At 41.3% G+C, this 6,000-nt stretch overlaps 1 protein-coding gene across 1 annotated transcript in view; it reads right to left on the reverse strand.

Annotated features, from left to right (window-relative positions):
• Positions 1 to 5,550, reverse strand: part of LOC122884195 (leucine zipper putative tumor suppressor 2 homolog) — a 42,403-nt gene extending 36,853 nt beyond the window's left edge. Inside the window, 1 exon segment of the mRNA XM_044213700.1 lies at positions 5,238 to 5,550. The gene's annotated coding sequence lies outside the window, so the exon portion shown is untranslated.
• Between the last annotated feature and the right edge of the window lie 450 nt (positions 5,551 to 6,000).

The following is a 6,000-nucleotide window of genomic DNA, read 5'->3' on the forward strand; positions in this document are numbered from 1 at the left end:
GACGATGACAAGCCAACGATAGATGTGGTCCACCCGAGACCCGAGCCACACCTTGGGGCTGATGAATAGGCAGGGCAGATGTCTTGGTGAGCTCCTGTACTGTAGCTCCATATTTCTCTGGACTTGTTAGATAAGCCATGGTAGCGGCTCTGTGAGGCCCAGCGGTGCTTTAAGCTAAATGCTAACATCAGAATGTTAATATGGTCACAATGACAATGTTAACATGCTGATGTATAGCAGGTATAATGTTCACCATGTTCACCATCTTAATTAAATGTGTTAGCATGCTAACATTTACTAATTAGCATTAAACCCAAAGTACAGCTGAGGTTGATGGGAATGTCATTAGTTTTGCATGTATTTGGTCACAAACCAAAGCATTGGACAAATTAAACTTTTGATGTGATGATAGCACTAAATGAAAAGTTAAGAGATCACCAAAGTTATTACAATTCATCCTGAGGGGGACGTGAATATCTGTGCCAAATTTCATGGCAAACCATCCAATTGCTGAGATATTTCACTAAAAACCAAAAATATCAACCTCATGATGGCGCTAGAAAGTCAGGGGATCACCAAAGTTATTCGGATTCATCCTCTTGGCACCATGAATATCTGTACCACGTTTCTAGATATTTCAGTCTGGACAAACGTGGTGGAAAACAGACAATGCCATCCATAGAGCCATGCTGCAGCTGGGCTAAACAACATTTGATACAGCCTCACTCGCAAGCTACCTCCTGTAGCTCGATGGAAAAGCCACCTGCACACATTCATGACTTGACAAATGTTGTTCAATTGAAGTGTTGCAGTTGGGAGAGTTTCATAATCATCAAAGCCAATTCTGACTTCATTCTGCACACTATCCAAAAAGAAAAGAAAATGCCTCTTCTGTACGCATTTCCTTCCTTCTTTCTTTTTTCTATTCATGGCAGAGATGTATTTGAGTTTGATTGCGCTGCTCAGACCTGGTCATTATCATCAGTACAGAAATGATGGCCTCTGCACTCACCTAATTGAAATTTTCTATTAATAATTGGACAGTCTGCATAATGTAAAAAAGTACAAACATTCATTCATTCATTTTGAGAGGTTTGTGAGATTAACAAAGAGCCTAGTAGGCTGGCTTTCATTTTATACAGGGTCAGAAGTGCAACAGTCCTCATTTTATCTCTTTTAAGGCTGTGTTAATTTTTGCAATTGTTTTAAATAACAAATACATTAATTCAATAGAAAGGAATTACAGAAGAGGCTGGGATGTTCTGCTGCACTGTTTATGCATACATGTATTTACAGGAAACAATCACCACGTCACTTGTTGTTGAGAGTTTTGCCCACTGTCTCCAACATTTCCTAGTACACTGCTACTTTAAGAATTCACTCATTTTACTGGGAGTGGACCTATCAATAACTCAAGAGTTCAGAGAATTAAACTTAACTTGTTAACTCTGGAAAAACCCTCAGATGTACTTTAATATGTAATGAGGAAATTAAATTATATTATAGATTTGCAGCAGTTTGGCCTCTTAAAATGTTATAAAATATATAATTTAATTATCAGAACATTTAATACAGCCCTTGTTTAGTAACCCATCAAGGAAAGTCAGACAGTGGAACTAACAAAATGAAGTTATGTTTCTTACAATGTCATAAAAACAATATCATATTTCTGACTGATTTTTGATGTTTGATGCTGTTTCATAACAAGCAGAAATTTCACACTGAGTAAAACAATCCAGTGTTGGAAATTAAATAAAACAATAATCATGTGGTTTAATAAACAATTTCTTCTGGTATCTGAAACTGAACAACAAGATGAGATTAATGTCTCTGAATGAAGCCTGAGTAAGTATTTAGGCAATCAAGTTCCATTCAAGTCCAATAAACTTCAATTGGGCTAAAACTAAGTAGCAAGATGAGCATGTGAATGCAGGCATGCCACTGTGAAAAAGGAAAGATTGGTGTTTTATGTCTTCCACCTGGTTCAAAGGTGGTAAAGTCTGATGTAAACATAAAACCTGCTCTGGTAGACTCACAGAGAACAAAACACTGCTTAAGCTTTCCAAATCGGTTTTGAAGCAATATGTTTACGGTAACAGCTTCTCTCTCCTTCTCTCTCAATTTTACATGAAGAAATGTAACTTAACTCTGGAGGCATTTTAAATGCTAGAGAGGATTTCTCATTGGAAATAATCAATACCGGATGTAAGAGGATCCATCTCATTCACTCTGTCAGTGTTTTCTATACAAGGAATGTTGCTTTGTTCATTTGTGGCCACAGTCAAATCTCTGCTATGCAAGTTAATGAAATGCAATTTACAAATTAACCACATATGTATGCTTCATTTAAATTAATACCTGATAATTAATTTTACAGTCAACTTTAGGAGTTTGCCAGCCTATTGTGCGCCCACACTGACCTGCATTACAGATCTGCTGGTGTGTAAAACGTTACAGCTTCAGAATACGGTATATTTGAAACTTGCCAATAGCAAATAAATAATCTGTTGTATAATAACAATGACTTTGAAAGTGTTGCTACACTTTCAGTCCAGAACAGGTCTTTAAAAGCAGGAAAAGAAAGGTCACTGCAAACCCAGGCAGCTATTAATTACAGTTTCACACACAAGGGTAGTCTTTGTGTGTGTGTGTGTGTGTGTGTGTGCGTGCGTGTGTTGAGTCTGATGGACAGCTTGTCTCTCCCCTGCTGTGCTCTTGCTCTTGTCTCGTTTTAATGGGCTGACAGCGAGAAACTCTGACGGAAATCTCAATGATGCACTCGCTGTTGGACACATCACAGCTGAGGGGAATCTGATGCAAAGCTGGATCTCAGAACCAACGTTACTCCCACAAACTGTATCTAGAAACAAAACAAAACAAAAACTCCACAGGTGACACTGAACTGCAGCATAACATCAAACAGACCTGCTTGTCTGACGTGTAACTTTAGACATGAAATGGGTTACGGAAACATATTTCCTAAGCTCCATTTGACGCCATGATTCCCTCAAAGGAATTTAAGGCTCCGATGGTGCTTCCACACACAGGACTGCTCGAAACCTCAGTATTACGTTAAAAAGCAAAAGACGCTTCCTGGTTTGTCTCAAACATACGTACAGTTTAATAAGAGTAGTGTGAGGTGGAGTTTCTGTTGTGTAAGGCTTTTAGATAGACCCCATGTTACATCATGATGGATGACAATGAATTAAATATGCCGACATGCTACTTGCATGCTTTTAATCACATCCACCGCTCAATGTCATCATCATCGTTGCTGCAGCGAAATGAAGTGGCAACCCATCGTCATTTCAATCCCAGATGGCTGGAGAGGCATTTTGCTAATCGAGCATCACAGGTGTGGATCAGATTGCTCTCTCTCTCTTTCATATATATATATATATATATATATATCAGTTTAATGTGGGATACACTGTATGAGGCTTCATGTGGGATTTTCCTTTACTTCTTATGCAAGAGTGCTCCCCAGTGCACAGATGTGCCCCTGTGTGCGCATTTATGTGCTATTTTGAGCTGAGATTATCTAATGAGCAAATTAAGCTGCAAAAGATGCCGCTACATTTTGAACAGCAGGCGTGTCTCTAATGCGTCAGCGTCTTCAGAGCAAGCACTGGCAGTTGTGCATCAGCTGTGTTCTAGTTTCGACTCACACATATTTGTTAACTCAATGTAGACATGAACGGCGTTGATAGGAGGTCGGTTTATTCGACAGTAGACAGTTAACGCAGAGCAGGAGCAGAAAAAAAAGACCAGAAAAAAAGTGTTTTAGGACTACATGCTATCAAAAGCACGTTGACCATGACTTTGGTCATGTTCTCGCTCGGCTGCCTCACACGTCGCCCCCTCAGGGCTTCTCGTGCTGTGAAGGTGCCATGTGATAAAAATGATACCTCAGCATCACACCCTCCTCCCCCTACCTGCCCTCCATCCGCCTCCTTAGCTACTGCAATCCTGATCGCCTGACAGCTTGGTTATCACCTCCCACCCCCACTACCACCACCAAACCCCCCTCTCCCCCTTCTCTCTCTCTCTCTGTATGTGTCCTGCCACCCCCTCCCTGCCTGTGCTGTGGTGACAGGGCAGGATGATATAGGGTCTCCCAGTGAGGTGGCGTATGTACTAAGTTAACATCCGTGCAGGAGAGGAGGGAGCATGTGTGTGCAGAACATTTAAGAATCCACATTTGCAGCACGCATGCACTTATGTGTGTTTGTCTTCATGTTTGCATTCAGCTACAGTCTTATAGCTGTGACAACATGACATCCAACCCATCAATCAGCTGCAGGGAGGGTGTTCACCATAGAGGAGAAGGAGATGGAGAGGATCTCAGGCATGCTGCTGCTGCTCCTTCAGCGTTTATATCTGCTCCTGTAGGGGATTATTTATGGTCCAATAAGACCCTGGGCGTTTCCAGTTCAACTTCTAACTAATCCATATATTAAAGTAGGCCCTGAGAGCATAAAACAAATGGTGCAAAGGTCTCTCTCTCTTTGTGTGACCTTTCCTTTTCATCACATCTCCTTCATCCTCTCGGCTGCAGATATCAAGAGAGAGAACTGCCAAGACAAGTGAAGTGGTATGCAAGAGCAGTTGTGTGTGTGTGTGTGTGTGTGTGTGTGTGTGTGTGTGTGTGTGTGTGTGTGTGTGTGTGTGTGTGCGCTTGCGCCAGTTGCAAGGGGCACCCCATTCACCAAAACAGCTGGATGAAGAGAACAGAGCAATGCTTATTCTCTAGTTTCTCTCCCTCATACCCCTTCTCTCTCGTTTTTTCTCTTCACACACACACACACACCAGTTCTTGAGGGAAAAACATCTGAATTCAGTGCAATAAACTGGCAAACTGGTGAGGAAACTAAGTCGATACATTCAACTGGATCAACTATACATATTAAGTGTTTTAATCACTCAGACAAGTCAAACTATCAATAACCAATTACTCATGTAGACTAAGCCACGCACGCTCTAACGCAGCACTATCAGCGCCAGTATTAGTATTAGCCTATCAAAACGCATTTTGACATAAATGTCTATAAACTAAGCTTATTTATGGATAATTTTGCACAAATTAGCCAACATCATGAAAGAAGTTCCTCTCATTTTTAACTAGATGCATAAAAACGGGATAAGAAAGCTTCACAACAAAGCCAATAACTTTGCTCCTGTTAAAAAATACAGACTTTGCTACTAAATCACTGTTGCACGCTGCGTTGTCTACTCACCTTAAGCAAGATTTACAAGCAGCCCGTGCGGCAATATTTCCTCCAACAGTAAATGTCTCGTGCGTGTATCCGGTCGTCTTTTCTTTGCAGACACAACTTTTTTTTGAGAAAACAGCAACCAGCAAAAAAAAATCTACTCTTCTTTTCTTTCTGTAGTTACTGTCTGCTCCTTTCCTCAAACCCACCAAGTCCTCAGCAGCTCGGTACACCCGCTGCTGCTCCGCCGCTGCTGCCCAGCCTGAGAGTGTTTGGTGCTGATACCGACAGAGCCCGGTCTGCTGCTCTGCGGGGCGGGCTGACTCTCTTCTCCAGCAGGGGCTCGACCACTGATCCACAACAAAAAGGTTTAGGACCAGGGAAGGAAGGGCAGGGGGGTCCGCAAGGGGGGGCAGCGACGACCGATGAAGCGTTTATGTAGTAGGCTACTTTGTATTTATAATATTTTAGAGTTATTCTTTACTGGTGCAAATTGGTTTTACACCTCGTATTCATGTTTTTTGTGCCTCTTTAGTGGTTTCATATTCATATTCAGAGCTACTATTTGCAGGTGTGTAGTCAGGATAAATCACTGTGAGTACCATTTGATAGACTGTAAATTAAATATTCAGCAAAGGTTAAGAGGTTAGATTAAGGTGGAGCCAAAGGGTAAAAAAAAATGAAACTTTTAGCTCTCAACAGGAGAGCACAATCAGATGAACAAGAGAGCTGGTTTTCTGTGTAACCATCTGTTAAAAGATTAGTGTAACTAGCTGCTGAGGCATAT

Source organism: Siniperca chuatsi, linkage group LG11, assembly GCF_020085105.1.
Source record: "Siniperca chuatsi isolate FFG_IHB_CAS linkage group LG11, ASM2008510v1, whole genome shotgun sequence".
NCBI classification, from domain to species: domain Eukaryota; kingdom Metazoa; phylum Chordata; class Actinopteri; order Centrarchiformes; family Sinipercidae; genus Siniperca; species Siniperca chuatsi.